The sequence below is a fragment of the Lepidochelys kempii genome, chromosome 4, assembly GCF_965140285.1.
Source record: "Lepidochelys kempii isolate rLepKem1 chromosome 4, rLepKem1.hap1, whole genome shotgun sequence".
NCBI lineage: Eukaryota > Metazoa > Chordata > Testudines > Cheloniidae > Lepidochelys > Lepidochelys kempii.
This window is the reverse complement of record NC_136383.1, coordinates 123,348,842-123,366,076: the sequence shown is the minus strand read 5'-3', so window position 1 is coordinate 123,366,076 and position 17,235 is coordinate 123,348,842.

Genomic DNA, 17,235 nt, shown 5'->3' with positions numbered 1-17,235 from the left:
GCTAAAATTCTTGTTAATTTCATGGCTCCCTTCTGGAGCCATGAAATTGACAAGCAAGGCTGGTAGGTTCCCTGCTAGGAACCCTGTGCCTGGCTCACAGCTTGGGCTGTCACCCCAGGGCAGGTGAGGGGCTCCAGCTAGAGCCCGGCTGCCCCTGGGCTTTCGACTACCCGCTCCCAGTGGGCTGCTGCTCAGGCTCCTCTCTCCCGCCGGGCTCTTGGCTCCTAGTGGGCTGCTCCTTGGGCTCTCTGCTGGGAGCCCTGCTTTCCCCCAGTTCCTGGCTCCCTGCTCCCAGTGGACTGCTGCCTGGGCTCCCCTCTGTCTGCCGAGAGCCCTGGTGCCCCCCCGCCAGGCTCCCGAATCCCAGTGGGCTGCTGCCCAGGCTCCCTGCTCCCAGCCAGACTGCTGAGCACTGAGAGCCTGGATTCCCAGCCCTCCACAGAGCTCCCAGAGCTGCCAAGAGTGCAACATCTCTGAGCAGAGACAATAGCTGCGTGAAATTGACAAGAATGTCAATTTTACCACTGGTAGGCTCTGTGCTGTGAAACTAAGCTTGTGTGGGGCTCACAGCTGGGACTATCACCCCAGGGTGGATGTGGGGCTTCAGCTGTGAGCCCTGCATGGCTGTCAGTGCCCCACTTTAGTCAAGTGCAAGAGGATGCGCTCCACCGCCAGAAGGAGGGTAGTGTGGACACCAACAGCCAATTGAATTACTGCGGTGGCTGTAGGTTGACCTAATTTTGTAGTGTAGACAAGACCTTACTGTTGTAATACCCTTCTCTATTGTCTTTCCTAGTTTGAGTTCTGAAACCTCTCATATGCCCAGAATGCTGCTGCCTGTTTATTTACAAAATTAGGAGTCCAGAATGCCCACACCATGAACAATTTCACTGTGTCCTCATTCACTTCTACAATCTATTTAAAACAAGCCTCTGTGGACTTGCTCAGTCTACCTCACAGCTTTTCTTCTCTCAGCTCTGCTTCTCATTCCCTTTTCTCATCTAGCACTGGCCTCCTCTCTGCCAGTCCCTGCTCTACAGAGTCCAGCCAGAGACCCTTCAAACTTCAGGGATCTAGGTCTTGCTATATCACTGTCTTATAAAATCAGACTCTTAAAAATATGATCTGAAAAAACATTGCCTTGCCTATCATACTTCAACTTTTTTCTTCTACTGTTATTTATTATGTAAATCTGTAAACCATTTTGGGGTACATTATACAAAACTGTGCTGGATTGCATGGTGTTCTTATCTCTGGGTGCTGATTTATTGCTTGGACTCCTGAAGGAACCAAGTTCCATGAGTTTATTCTTCTACCTGGTTAGAATGTACTGGAGGACTGAATTTAGACTCACTCTTTGTCTGACAGACATGAAGAACTGCAAGAGACGTCCATCGCTGTGTCTTGATTAATTTGTCCACTTGACCACAATCACTACACTTATCCTCCTAGCCCTTCGAGCTGCCCCACAACTTTTGAATGTTTCCACTGTTTCCTCTACTTCAATCACTTCAGATTTAAGCTTCTCATTCTGGCCTTCAAGTTCCTGTATAACTCTGTCCCTTCACACTTATTTGACCTCTATTTAGCTCTACCAGTGATGCCAGCCTCAATGATCCCCTTCATCTATTTTTCTCTCAGACATCTCTGTTCCCTTTTTCATACCATCCCCTTCTTTCTCTGGTTCTCCAAATCACCATCTCTCCTCTTTAAAATTCCTCTGAAAAGTCACCTCCCCATACCCATAATAAATATCCATTCTTAGCTTTATCTTCCTTATCTGTTTATACATTACAAGGCAACATAAGTGAACCACAATGTTTAAATGCCTACACTAAATAACCATGTAATCATATTACTGCATTTCTTTGCAATTTCTTGCCTCCTCCTCTTCCTATTGCTCATTACTTCCCTCACTGTGTCATATCTAATATTTAGATTGTAAAACTTTTGGGGCAAGGACTCTCTTTTGCTCATTGATGTGAAGCACCGAATACATCTTCGGGCATTATAAATAATAACAATAAAAAGTTATTGTGCAGGCAGACATATCCCATCATTTCAATTCTGTCTGTAGAATTCAACTCCAACCTCTGCAATTCGACATATTGTTTCATACAGTATAGTTTACAGTCAGGAATTACAGTATCCCACAGATTATTTTTATTCCCGCTCACTTCACAAATGCCGGTAATGTCATGTTTACTATGCTCTGTACTCTGTCACTACCCAAAAGCATTGTTGGGGATGAGATGAGGTGGAGAAAATCAGAGGAAGTGAAATATTAACAACTAGTGGCATTCTCTTGGTAATGACCAGAATAAATATACTTACTGAAGAAGTTATAAATAGGTGCGAAGAGAAGGAATGAATGCTGTAGGTGGAACAAAAGCTTGTTTGAACCAATTCCATTGAAGAATCTGTTCAAAAATCTTTCATCCATGAGAGAGTATGAAAAATAAAATTCTTAGAGAAGGGAAACTGTAACTTTCTTGTGACGGCCAGTTCCTCCTTTTCTCCTTCCAATTATCGTAGCCCTCTTTTGAACATGTGCCCTTCCTTATGTAGTTGGCAAGTTTCCCAAGAAGTGCATCAAATTATAGCTAAGTAAATAATGATTTATAGAATTTGGCCATAAGCCTACTATTTTTATTCAGATTAAATAAATCCAAGACACTGGACTTGTGATAACTAAAGACAAAGTCTTGAGTCATCAAACCAACTGCGCTTTAAAAGGAGATGGCTATGTTCAGTCTGATTTTTCTGGTATGTGTTGGTTTGTTTGTTTTACACTTAAAGCAATTATTTCTGATGAAAATGTTTTACCTTTTGAAATGTATGAAATATTACCCAAATCTACATGTATTGTATTTGCCAGATAAAAATAAATACAAGGACAAGGAATTCCTAGATTCAGTCCTTCTACCAAAAATGCACAGACAGAACCTAATTCTAAAAATTGCCATAAAATTATATTAACTTGTGCTATAGCACACCACAGATAAGGAAGTAAAACAGAGACATTTACACAAAAATGCACAGAAGGTATTTTTGGTGGTAAATGCCCTTCAGATTAATTGCTCTGCTCAGTAATGGGTGTAATGAGGTATGAATAGGAGTTGTGGGGGCAAGCAACTTAACTAATTTTAAGAGAACTGACCAAATTTATGAGTGCAATTGTATGTGACGGGGTTGTTTGTGATGGGAGGAGGCAGAGCTCAGAAGGCCTGGGGCTCACTTCCCGTTTATATCTTATGGGGTTCCTATAAGCTTCAGGGTTTCAGCTATCCACTGACAGGAGTCAGGAAGGGATTTCCCCCCCCCCCCCAATGTATTCTGGGTTGGTTTTTTTTTAATCTCCTTCCTCTGAAGCATATGAGATGGCCATGGCTGGAGATGGGACATTGGGCATGGTGGGCCAGGGCTCTGAGGTGGCACCAAGCATTCTCTCAGGTATGTAGGTGGCTGGTTCTTGCTCACATGCTCAGGTTCTAACTGATTGCCTGGTTCAGAAGGAATTCTCCCCCCAGGCCAAATTGGTTGTGACTTTGGGGGGGTTTTGCCTTCCTCTACAGAGTGTGGGTGCAGGTCACTTCCCAGGATTATTTGTATACATATGTCACTTAATGAATTCCCTGCTATTGCAGGGACCTTGTGCACTAGTGCACCTCAGTCCTCCTTATTCTTTGCCTGTGGGCTATAATATTTTGGTCTAATTTCAGTTATTGGGTTTAGTGTGCAGGTGCTGGGGAGTGCTGGTGGCCCATGATACACAGGAGATTAGACTAGATGATCTGGTGGTCCCTTCTGGCCTTAAACTCTATGATTCTATAGAGGGAACACTCCTTAGTAATTATTAAAGATAAAGCTCACCTCTCAGATCTGCTGGGCAGATATGGAATATGCAGCAGAAAATCAGGCCTTACAGTCATAGCCACCTGACTATCCCTATACTGTAAGGAGATTACTTTGTATTCCTCCAAAACAGGCACACTCCCACTATAGGCATTAACACATTCAAGGTGACCACTGCTTATTTGCTGAAATGTGTAAGTATGTTGCCACTGCCAGCTGTGGGGAGAAAAGTAATTCCGTTTCATGGAAGTTTTCGATATTTTGAAATGTGGTTTAGTTCCAGTTTGAAACAAACCCCAAAATTTCAAAATTCTCTAGGAAAGGGAAAGCACTGGGGTCCCAAGCCCCAGAGCTACAGCCCCAGCAAGCCTTGGGACTCTGGGCTGAGCTGCAAATCTAGCAGCTTGGGAGACACCAGCGCTTGCAGGGCTTCCAGGCTCTTGGCTCCCCATCAGGCAGCAAGGTGGGCTGTCGAAGAGCTAGAAGTCTGATAGCACCCCTGCCCCCCCCACACCCACACCCACACCCACACCATGCCAGGAAGACTGCTGAGGAGCCAGGGTGCAAGCTGGCAGGAAGAAAGACAGGTTAGTAATATGCTTCATTTCAGTCAGCATATTCATCAAAATCGAACTGTCTTCGTAGAACATTTTGATTTTGACGAATTGGCATTATCTAATGGGAAAACCTGTCTGATAGTTTCCAAACAACTCTACTGCCATTTCCTCTATTTGGGCAAATAAGAATTAGTGCCAAATATACACCACATCCCTGTTGATTACATGAATTACCAAGGAGGAACATGACCTAGCCAAGTTTGGATATTTTAATGAATGGCAAAACAAACCTCTTGTTTGGATCCTGAAATTAAGGCTTGGCTAGGCCCCTGAATGGAGAAATATACTGCATATATACACACAGAAGGATCTGTGAATGTTGGGCAATGTCTGGAGAATATGTGCCCCCCATACCCAAATACAGCAATTGTCCTGTATGTGACATCACACACCATGTGTCTCTGTCCAAACTATAGGAAAATCAACTTACTATATACCCTTTACAGCAGTACACGAACTTCAAAAGACTCAAAATCATCTGCTGGCCAAAACTTATGAGGTGTACTATCCTCACCTCCTACAGCCCATAAATCCCCAATAAAATTCCTTGCACTGTTGATGACATTATGTCGGGAACGTACACATATGGTGAGTGAAGATAATAATAATAATAAGTAATAATACCAAGTTTTTATTTTTATACCTATTTCATCAGTAGACCCCAAAGGGAATCACAATCTTTAATGTATTTATCCTCCCAAAACCCCTGTGAGAGAAGGAAATGCTATTATCTCCATTTTACACAAGGCCCAGAGGCCCAGATTTTTAAAAGTATTGAGGCATTGCTGCATTCAGTATCAGCATCTAACAGATTTAGGAGCCTAAACCTCATTTCCAAAAGGGATTTAGACTTTTAGGAGTCTAAATCCCATCAATTGTCAATGAGACTTTGGCTCCTAAGTGCCTAAAACCCTTTTGGAAATGAGATTTAGGCATCTAAAATAATCAGGCATAGCACAGCAACACCTAAATACCTTTTGAAATCCGTGCCAGAGAGGCTAAATGACTTGCCCAAGGTCATCTGTAGGGGAGCAGGGAATTGAAGCCATCTCCCAAATGCTAGGCTAATGTCCTAACTTCTGGACCAACCCTCCATTCACCAAGGGAAAGTCATGCCTGACTAATCTAATTGCCTTCTATGATGAGATAACTGGTTCTGTGGATGAAGGGAAAGCAGTGGACATGTTATTCCTCAACTTTAGCAAAGCTTTTGACACGGTCTCCCACAGTATTCTTGTCAGCAAGTTAAAGAAGTATGGGCTGGATGGATGCACTACAAGGTGGGTAGAAAGTTGGCTAGATTGTTGGGTTCAACGGGTAGTGATCAATGGCTCCATGTCTAGTTGGCAGCCGGTATCTAGTGGAGTGCCCCAAGGGTCGGTCCTGGGGCCGGTTTTGTTCAATATCTTCATTAATGATCTGGAGGATGGTGTGGATTGCACCCTCAGCAAGTTTGCGGATGACACTAAACTGGGAGGAGTGGTAGATACACTGGAGGGTAGGGATAGGATACAGAGGGACCTAGACAAATTGGAGGATTGGGCCAAAAGAAATCTGATGAGGTTCAACAAGGACAAGTGCAGAGTCCTGCACTTAGGATGGAAGAATCCAATGCACCACTACAGACTAGGGACCGAATGGCTCAGCAGCAGTTCCGAGGAAAAGGACCTAGGGGTCACAGTGGACGAGAAGCTGGATATGAGTCAGCAGTGTGCCCTTGTTGCCAAGAAGGCCAATGGCATTTTGGGATGTATAAGTAGGGGCATAGCCAGCAGATCGAGGGATGTGATTGTTCCTCTCTATTCGACATTGGTGAGGCCTCATCTGGAGTACTGTGTCCAGTTTTGGGCCCACACTACAAGAAGGATGTGGAGAAATTGGAGAGAGTCCAGTGAAGGACAACAAAAATGATTAGGGGACTGGAACACATGAGTTATGAGGATAGGCTGAGGGAACTGGGATTGTTTAGTCTACGGAAGAGAAGAATGAGGGGGGATTTGATAGCTGGTTTTAACTACCTGAAAGGTGGATCCAAAGAGGATGGATCTAGATTATTCTCAGTGGTAGAAGATGACAGGACAAGGAGTAATGGTCTCAAGTTGCAGTGGGGGAGGTTTAGCTTGGATATTAGGAAAAGCTTTTTCACTAGGAGGGTGGTGAAACACTGGAATGCGCTACCTACGGAGGTGGTGGAATCCCCTTCCTTAGAAGTTTTTAAGGTCAGGCTTGACAAAGCCCTGGCTGGGATGATTTAGTTGGGATTGGTCCTGCTCTGGGCAGGGGGTTGGACTAGATGGCCTCCAGAGGTCCCTTCCAACTCTGTTATTTTATGATTCTATGATTCTACAGGGTGTAATGAACATCTAGCAATCCCCAATGCTTCTCAAAGCACTGACCATCAATGAGTAAAGGGACATCATCCAGTAACATTCATCTTTGATCCTGTTACAAACTGTCATTTAACACTGTTACTATCTAGACCAACAACCATTTTTTTAAACATGGGGACCCATCTGACCCATTTATGGCAAGCAGTTACAATTCCCCTTTTATGCTGGCATGTCAATAGTGCCACATGTTCTGCTGCATTTTTCCATATCTTAAAATGTAATTTCTGTGGCCAGGATGACGAACGAGACTTACATGTAATGAAAAACAGCAGCCACACGCCCCCTGAACACAAATGTTGGGGATGCAAGAACTCACGGCTCTTTGCACCACAGTATTATTTTTAAACAGCAAGTCTTGCGGTTATTTTGACAAATATTCATAATCCTATATATCATGGACTCATCTGGGATGAAGACCAGTGGAGGGATTTTCAGAAGCATTTGAATGAGTTCGGAGCACAAGTGCTGTTGACTTTCACTGATTTTCAGAAACTCCCACCTTTCATCGGCTTCTTTGGCTAGTAGGCCCTTAAACCCGTGTTTCCCAACCAATGTGCCACCAGACCTGAACAGGTGTGCTGCAGAATTTTTTTTAAAAACTACATGCGAGAACAAAAAACCCTTCCCTTGTGTTTTAATCAGTGTCAGATCTGGATCACATTCTGTACTTTTGCTCTCTGGGACAAGGCCCCTTTCAAGTATTATGCACGCATCACATTCCATTCTCCAAAAGAGTTTAAGATAACAAATTTGAGTCCTGCAGAGTGGGGGCTGGCGAGAGAGAAGGAACGGGGGAAGGCTGCCTTCTGATTAGCCATCTGCCCCACTTCCTCCAGGGGTAGAGCAACCAATCAGAGCTCAATCTACCTCTCCTCTCCCCTCCTGTGAGCAACCAGTCAGCTTCTCTACCCCTGCCCCTCTCTCCTGCAGCTGCTGGTTGGGGGTTGGAGGGAAGAGCCCATGGAGCCACTGCCCCAAGCCTGGAAGGGGAGCAGGGATCTTGCTGCAGCCCCCCAGGGTTGGGAGTGAGGAAGAACCCCAGGAGGGGCTGAACTCAGGAGTGAGGACCGGGTGTGAGGTGGAGGAGCTGGGGGGCAGAACTGGTGGGGGTGGGAAAGCTGAGAGGCAGAACTGGGGACTTGTTGGTGTGAATGAGTGAATTGACTGAAAATACTTGTCACAATCTGCAGAATAAAGTTAATGATGTTAGAGTCTAACACAGGGCTGGGCAAACTATGGCCCGTGGGCTGGATCCAGCCCGTCAGGACTTTGGATCTGGCCCGCAGGATTTCCACCCCATGGTGCCGCGGGCCTCGCACCACTCCTGGAAGCAGCCAGCAACACGTCCCTACGGCCCCTGGGGGGGGGGGGAGGGGGAGAGGGCTCCATGTGCTGTCCTTGCCTGCAGACACAGCTCCCCGTAGCTCCCATTGGCTGGGAACGGGGACCCACAGCCAATGGGAGCTTCAGGGGAGGTACCCGCAAGCAAGGGCAGCGCGGGGAGCCCTCTGCCCCCCCCTCCCAGGGGCCACAGGGACATGACACTGGCCGCTTCCGGGAGCAGCGCGGGGCCAGGGTAGGCAGGGAACCTATCTTAGCCCTGCTGCCACCCCGGAGACGCTCCAGGTAAGCGGCGCCGGGCCGAAGCCCGCACCCCAAACCCCTCCTGCACCCCGCACCCCAACTCCCTGCCCTGAGCCCCCTGCCTCATCCCTTCTGCACCTCAACCCCCTGCTGTACCCCTGAACCCCAGCCCCCTGCCCTGAGCCCCCTCCTGAAATCCACACCCCCTCCTCACCCCAACCCCTTGCCCTGAGCCCCTTCCTGCACACTGCACTCCCTCCCACACCCCAACCTCCTGCCCCAGCCCTACATTCATGGCCCTGCATGCAACTTTCCCACCCAGCTGTGACCCTTGGGCCAAAATGTTTGCCTGCCCCTGCTCCAACATCAGTAACTGTATTGTACAGACTGTGAATGGAAAGGGTGGTAAACAGATTAAACCCAGGCGATAAGAGGGTGAATCCATTTGGAGACAATATGGTAGTGTGTCTCAAAATAATTAAAGATATCAAGGTGTGCTGCAGCAGGGAAAAGGTTGGGAACCACTGCCTTAAAATGACTGGAAAATATTAGGAGATGGATTCTCACTGGTGCAAACAAGTCAGTGGTGGTTTCCTTAGTATTTAACACAGAAGATAAACACTTAGGAATTCAGTGCTCATTCTCTGGGATAATGAAATCTTGACCATGCCTATTCTTCTTTCATGATCAGCTACAAGGTGAAGGTGAACTTTATTATTGTTGTTCAAACAAGCTACAGGTGCCGATGCGGATACATATAAAGGTGGAGCGCAGATCGTGGTCCACATACAAGTCAATTATTGAGGATGCAGATCCAAATTTTTGTATCTATGCAGGGCTCTAAAAATATAATCCAAATTTTTTAATGGTTTTGGAACTGATTGTTCTTCAGAATCCAGATATCAGTAGATTTAGATTCATATCAACTCCTTCAATTTTTCATACTAATACTCAGGCAACCATGTCTTCTACAAGCACAGAAAGCAGTAAATGACAGATTCATTATTTTCAAGATCTGGGATGCATAGTAAATATGGAGAAATGTCTTTGATACCAGTTCCAAATCTGTCTCATTTAGGGGTTGATTTTGATACCTGTAAAATAGTTATTGGCCCTACCTCAGAGAGTAAAAGTACATAACATCAATGCACAAAATGTTATATTTGCATCTCAGCAAGAGATGTAGTAAAAATGTTAGGTCTGATAATCTCTTGTATTAACTTAGGCTGAAATCCTGGCCCCACTGTAATATTCAGTGATTTCAGTGGGGTACCCGCATCAGCACCCTATCTCACTGTGCCTCTTAGGAGGAGCATCTGTGTGAATGAATGTGTACTATATAAGAAAGCTATATGGCTTAATAAATGGGCACACTATTATTGTTATTACTACTATTTTAAACATCAATCTTATTATATAACATGCATCAGAACAAATAGCCTTTTACATAAAAAAATAATAAAATAAACATCTCATGTCAATAATGCTCAAAATTACAAACTGAACTATAAAATAAAAAAGTTGGACGCCTATTTAGCTTGTGATGTATAACAGCCCTGAATTGAGGGACTTCCTCTCAAATGTCTTCCCTGGGAGAATTGATTTTCTTTGAAATATTACTGGTAAAAACATTAAATCAGCCACAGTTTCTGGCTTATATGAAGTATGATTCTCATTAATTGTGTAAGCAGAGACTGAGAAGGCTCTCTTGGAGGGTGTGCTGGATACAGGGATGGAATGCACAAACCATGCAACTCAACTAAGAAGGGGGAAATTGTGCTTGTGTTGTCTCCACCACTCCAGCAGTTGCTCATCTTCATTCTTCATCAGCTTCAGGGTGATATACCTTGATACTTCATCATCGTCTATCTCGCTATCCAAATCCTCAAACTCTGTATGTGACCATTTTGTCTCTCTTGGTGATGGTGTTTGTGTAGCTGACGAAAGAAGGATAAGATTCATTGCAGGAATATTTTTCTCCTGCAATCAGACAAGCATGTGATAAACTTCCTCTCTCTCCTCTTCAGTGAAAACTTTCATCCTCTTCATTTGTGGGTGCAGGAAAACCGCTACTCTGTGCATAGGCTTGATTTCAAACTTTTCAATGAGATTTTGCAAGGCTTTGGATTTGAGTTGACTTAGACTATTTTCATCAGTGACAGAAGAATGGGGATCCTTTTTCAGCCTTTTGTACAAAATTGGCACCAAGTGGAGACTAAGCTGTGATGGTTGCTCTCGCGCATATGATGCTTCCTTAAAAGGCTGCAGGAACTCTATTAAGATGCTTGAGGTGTTGTGATCAATGCTATCAGTGAGCTGAGTATACCCCTCTTCTGTCAAAATTTCATATATTCTGTCCCACTGTTCTTCGATTATCTTAAACATGAGTAGTTTGCTGTTCCATCATGTTTCTACATCTCCTTTCAGAGACTTTTGGCTGTCTGCTTTGAAGTCCAGATCTCCTGAAATAATTAACAAGATTTTGGCTTGCGTGGATCAGTTCGGTTACCGCTTCCTCTTTCTGGTTTGCCGGTTTGGTAGTGTGCTCAAGTACACTATTTATAATGTGCGCTGAGCAGCTTATTCACACATAGGACTTCAGGGCTGCCACTACATTTTCTCCCTGGTCCATAACAAAAACCATCTGGTTGGTAATGCTGTGTATATCAAATCTTCTGAGTGCTTGAATAACAGCATAAAAGAATAAAAGGTTCTCTGCAGTGTTTGGTTTCCTGCTGTCAAACTGAGTCACACAAAGCACCTGTTCCACCATTCCCAACTGTTGCGGGTCTGTGTAATGAACAGTTACTCCCAAATAGGCAATCTTTCTGTAATCAACTGTCTACAGATTGAGGGTAATGTTGTGGAATGTCGTATTAGCGTATGTGTATCCATTTGGCACCCATGTCAATCAAAGATTGAGAATATGCAAGGAATCCCTCGCCGCTGACTACCTTGAAAAGTCTTATGTCTGTTGCTACAAACTTCAGCAATTCCTGAGTCATGGTTCTCTTCATGTCCTGTCTGATAGTGACACATTTCTTGGGAAAAAGAAAAGAAGTACTTGTGGCACCTTAGAGACTAACCAATTTATTTGAGCATAAGCTTTTGTGAGCTACAGCTCACTTCATCGGATGCATTTAAAAATCTTTTTCTTTTTGCAAATACAGACTAACACGGCTGCTACTCTGAAAACTGACATTTCTTGGGGAATATCTTCAGCAAACTGGATCCCAATTCCGGACTACATTTATGTTTAAGTGAGTTTGAAGTACCAGTTTTATGGCTAGTAAAAGCACAGACTTTTTTGCACACAACACATGTGACACATCCAGGCATAGTATCTCAGTTTTCATGAATAAGAAATCTGAATGTATTCCAAACTGGTGATTTGCCTTTCTCCTTTCCCTTCAAACTGTATGCAGCAGCACTTAATTTCTTTTGAATTTCTTTCTTCATTGGCTTTTCAAATACAGAGTTTGGGATCTTTTCTGGAGGCAACTGCAAGGAAGTGCAGAGGGGTGACACTGTGATGATTTCAGTTTTTGCTGATGAACTGACAATGCGATATAGAAGCAAATTAAACTTTCACTGGCATTAGCTGAATCTGAATAATTATATCCATGTCCGATTTGCAATCTGCAAAGATGGCAAACAATACAACCGCATCTGCATCCGCGGGTGCAGATATCTGTGGATATCTACGGATTTGCAAGGCTCTATATATTTTATTGCTATCTGATAAAGATTATACCTCATAATTATGTTAGAGTGCCAAGTAATTTTTGAAATTAGAGGGAAAAGAAGAAAGATAGGAATTTAAAGCGGCGCCACTAAATATAAAGGGTTCTTTCCATCGGTACCCTGTAATCCAAATTCTGAGATAGAAAAGACAGTATATCAATTGATGCATCTTAAAAACAAACAAAAACCCCCAACTCTGTTGCAAAAGAAATTAAATCTTGTACTTTTTAAATCCTCCTTAAATTCTTGTGCCTGGAGACTTTTTAAAAATCAATAAACCTAACCATAATCTCTTTAGAAGCACAGGAGGAGTGTATGGCAGCAGTTAGGAGTTTAGAAGAGGTGCCACACTTCATGTCAGAGCTGTGGACAGTAGTTCCTGCAAGGTCAGTGAATCCTTTATGAGAAATGAGGGACAGGGGAGGTTTTTTTGGTTTTGTTTTTTTACAGAAAGCTGATGGAGGGTCAATTTTAGGCACCAATCTCCAAGATATGATTCTGATTTAGAAAGTCTAACAGACATAACATGGTTAGCAACCAATTTTATTACCTTGGTATATTCTCACTGATAAGAAGTACTTTTCATTATTTCCTGTTTTAAAACATTGCTTTCTTTCCCAACCATCCTTTATAGTTAGACAAGTTCAGAGAGTTAGCTGAATGTTTTGATGTAATTGTATAAAAAACTTTGGCTTCTGAGAAGTTGAGAGATATCTGTTGAATCTGACATGGCCCTTTCTTCCTTAGTGAGGTCTGAGGAATTATAACTATCTGCTCATTCTCCATTTGGTCTTAGAGGAAATACAGAGGCCAGTGGAGATACGGAGGACATTATTATTCCACAATGGTTGCACACGAAGTTGCTTCTTTTTCTTTACCTTAGATCAAGCGAAAGCCCTGATCTAGTGCCGCACTGCAGACCTCCCATTTTTACCACAAGCTGCATGCCAAACTTGGTGGAGACATCACCAGCACCCTGCAGACCATCCTGGATATCTTGGAGAAGCCCTGACAGACACCCCTGCCATGAACAGTGAGAAGGAGGAGGGGGGAGATGTTGTGGGCGAGGCAGGGTCCAGCCATACCATGAACCAGGAGCTGTTTGAGACTCCAGCACAATCTAGGTTTAGGAAACCACCTCTGGCTTCAGTGACAAAGAATATTAATACTTTAGTCTCTCACATGTGAAGACATGAATGAGGTCACATCTGAAAATGAGTCTGGTGGCCTGATCTAAATCCTCAATATATGTCTGTCAACATCATGATATTAAAAATACTGTACAATATCACACAATCATCAACCCCTGAACAGTAGAGATTCAGGACTGGGATGACATGGGGATTGATAATCAGCAGAGAGGTAGACTGTGGAAGAAGCTTGCGCAATCTTAAAAGCATTAGACGCTGCAGCTGCCAAGATTTAGCGCCATTAGTCCTTCACTTTTATGATCATTGAGTTCATTTCACATTTTAGAAAATATTTAACAATTTAATAGTTTTCTGCCTGTTTTTAGTGAAAAAATTATATTCTTATTAGTTATACTGAGATAATTTAAGACTATTCTCTACACAATGGGCCAAATTCTTCTCTCAGTCATACCTGATATAACTCCGTTGATCATACTGGCGTTGTTACAGATTCACACTATTGTAACAAAGATCACAATTTGACCCAATAAAAACAGAATCTCTGGGTGATAGATATACTTTTTATCTTATTGGAATAATTTTACTGCTAATGAAAACAGGCCTAAAATAGAGTAGGAAAGGTCTGTACGTTTCCCCACAGATCCCGGCCAATGACTGCACTACTGTGTGCAACTCTGAAACTCTGGTATCTCAGCCACTGTCCTCTTCTATAATCTGTGCTGAATGATATAGTGGTTTTATAATTCAAACCAGATTTGAACTCCTGTATTCAGAGGTCAAACACTAATACATTAACCTAATTCATTACATTGCCCCCATAAAGTGGGCTTAAATATTTCTCAAGTTCTTTGTTTTGATTAGGTGGACAGTCTCTGTTCTCCTTATGAACTAATACTCATAAGGGGAATCATGATGAAGTGAGACTCATAAGGCAAATTACCTTGTTTAAATTAACACAACAGAGAAAGGTTAAAGTCATTTTTATTTGGGAGGCTTAGGTTACAGTGGAAAATATTTATTGTGCCAATTAGTAGAAACGATTCATGACCTTATACCGATTATCTTAGCTGAGGGTTTTGTTCAGCTTCGAACTAGATTGAAGATTGTGAACAAACATTTAGTGCCTCACAAAAATAATTTCACCACTCCTCATTGGAGAAGAGACTCTGCAGCCTCATGAGTACCCTTCTTGGCTAGCTAAATCTGAACCAGATGCAGAATCAATCTCTAGATTAGGAAACAATGCTTGGAAGTATGCCAGGTTACAGGATACAAATTTAGGCATGAACTCAACTGATCCTTAGCCTGGAAGATCCATCAAAGTTCTCAGAGTAAAAAAAGCAGAAAAAAATCAGGAAACTAATAGGCACTAACTACATTAAGGATTTCAGTATTTCTTTTGCATTGGGTCAACCTTACTATTTAACCTTATATTTGTTGGAAATTTCAACCACTTTTGTTCATTTCTTCTATTTAAATCACTGCTTTTAGACTTATTTTCTCCGTTTTCTTTTCAGGTCTTCTGAACCATTATAGAAATGATTACTATTTTACTGTTTTTAGGCTCCACACTGTTTTTATTTTTCTTCTCAGGGTTCGTTCATTCAAATCAATGGTGTTTTGATTAATTCTGGATAAGCTGCAGTATATAAGATTTTGTATATCACATAGACGGTGTTAGGAAAACCTCAGAAAAGTCTGCACTGTACATGTTTTGTAAATCATGAAGAGAAATATGGTTCCTGCTCTTGTGCCAACTTTTTATACTCACAAATTGAAAGTATTCTGATAAGAAAAGAAATGAAAAAGTTTTAGATTGTACTAACCTGAAAACTCCTGAATTTGAGAATCTTCCACTTCAAACAATAATTCATCATGAATTTGGGCAATAAACCTAAAAAAAAAGAATTTAATGTTAGTCACAGAGCCTTTAGATTTCATTAATATTATGCTCCTGTCTTAGCACAAAAGAATTCAATTCACATTGTCATATAACTGTTGCCATATGCTAGATGCCAACATTAAATTGAATGCAATCATTCCTAGAAAATAAATGTATTCTTTACTAAAGGAAGAAGGCAGTTTTTTGTTTTGTTTCTTTAGTTACTTTTCTGAAATATATGGGCCAGGTCCACACAACACATTTTTGTCACATTTTTGGGCCAGCATAACTATGTTGGTCAGTGGTGTGACAAGGGCCACGTCTACACAACAAACTTTGCTCAATACTAGTTGCATTGGCATGAAACTGCCACTGTTAGTATATCACTTATGCGCGTGCACACATGGTTCCTTGCTTTGGCACTGCTGTATTCACCAGGAGCGTCTGTGTCATGAGTAGGTATCCCAGTATGCAACTCACAATAGTCCAGCACACTATCTTCTGGGAAATAGTGGCCATGCATGATGGGGCAGAAATGAGTCATGCAGCAGTAACTGGGAGCAAGGCCTCAAGTTTCCGTCTGCAACTTTCTCAATCCCATAATCTTCTTGTCTTTTTTTTAAATCCCACAAACCCATACAGCATGATGATTTCATGGAGGACAGATTGCTGTGGGACATAGTGAAAACCAGTTCAAGGTTGTTGGTGGCATTCATGGAGCAGTGCAGATAGGGGAGCACCACTTCTGGGTCTGAGAAATGTGCTTTGACTGGTGGGATCACATCATAATGCAGTGGCTGAAGAACATCTGGATGTGAAAGGCCACATTCCTGGATCTGTGTGTGAACCTCACCCCAGCCCAGGGACCAAAATGAGAGTTCCACTGACAATGGAGTCAGGAAAGAAACCTTTGACATATAAGTGCAAGGCAAGTATCTACATGCTGACACACTAGTAGAATGGGGGGCATTGTGGTCTAGTTGATTGAACGTAGAATTGAGATTTGAAACTCCCATGTCCTAATCCTAGTTCTGCCATTGACTTTGTGTGGCATTATGCAAGCGGCTTACTTTCAGTTCCTTCATCTAAGAAACAGGGAAAATATCTAGCCTTATTGACAGCCAGACCAAGTGAGGCCTGTTAACTCTAACCCTGGAAACTCTGAAGGTCCTGCTAAATCAGAAGGAGCCAGGGACAAAGAAGGCCTACAGGGAACAACCATAGATATAGCCACATTCAGGAGTAAGCTCAGGCAAGAAGTTTACATTTGTTGGGATTTAAATTATTAATAAATCAAATCCAAGGAAGGGGCTATGATTGGATCTTATCTAGAGTGTGTGTATTTGTCTCTCTCTCTCTCTCAGTCCTCAGCTGGCCCCAGCTTTTTAAGGAGTCCCAGCAGGTCTTTATTCAGGTTCGCAGAGTGGATTTCTTAATGTTTTTTTCTTGTGGGTGAAAACAGTATGGAAGGTGGTTCTTGAATGGTTCATCCTTCTGTCCAGTTTTCTTCCATTTTAAAAGTCAGAACAAAAAGTTCTGCAAGTGCTTATTGTACCTCACTCCAAAAGAAAGATAAGAGGATGGTGTATTTCAACTAATTGTAGTGAAAACCACTAATCAGTGTACAGAGATACCAGTTGTCTGCCAAGACTCCCTGCAGAGCAGGACTCACCAACTCAAAGCAGCACCAGATCCTGCCAGAACAACAGATGCAAAACCTGAAGACATATCTCCACTGCTACAATGATCAACACCCCCCACAACACACCTTTCCAGATACACACAAGCCTACCACAACATGTGGGTTCTCATCCAGTGCACTAAATGCCACAATAACAACTGTATGGATAAAACCAGTCATAGACTCATAGAATATCAGGGTTGGAAGGGACCTCAGGAGGTCATCTAGTCCAACCCCCTGCTCAAAGCAGGACCAATCCCCAATATTTGGCCCAGATCCCTAAATGGCTCCCTCAAGGATTGAACTTGCAACTCTGGGTTTAGCAGGCCAA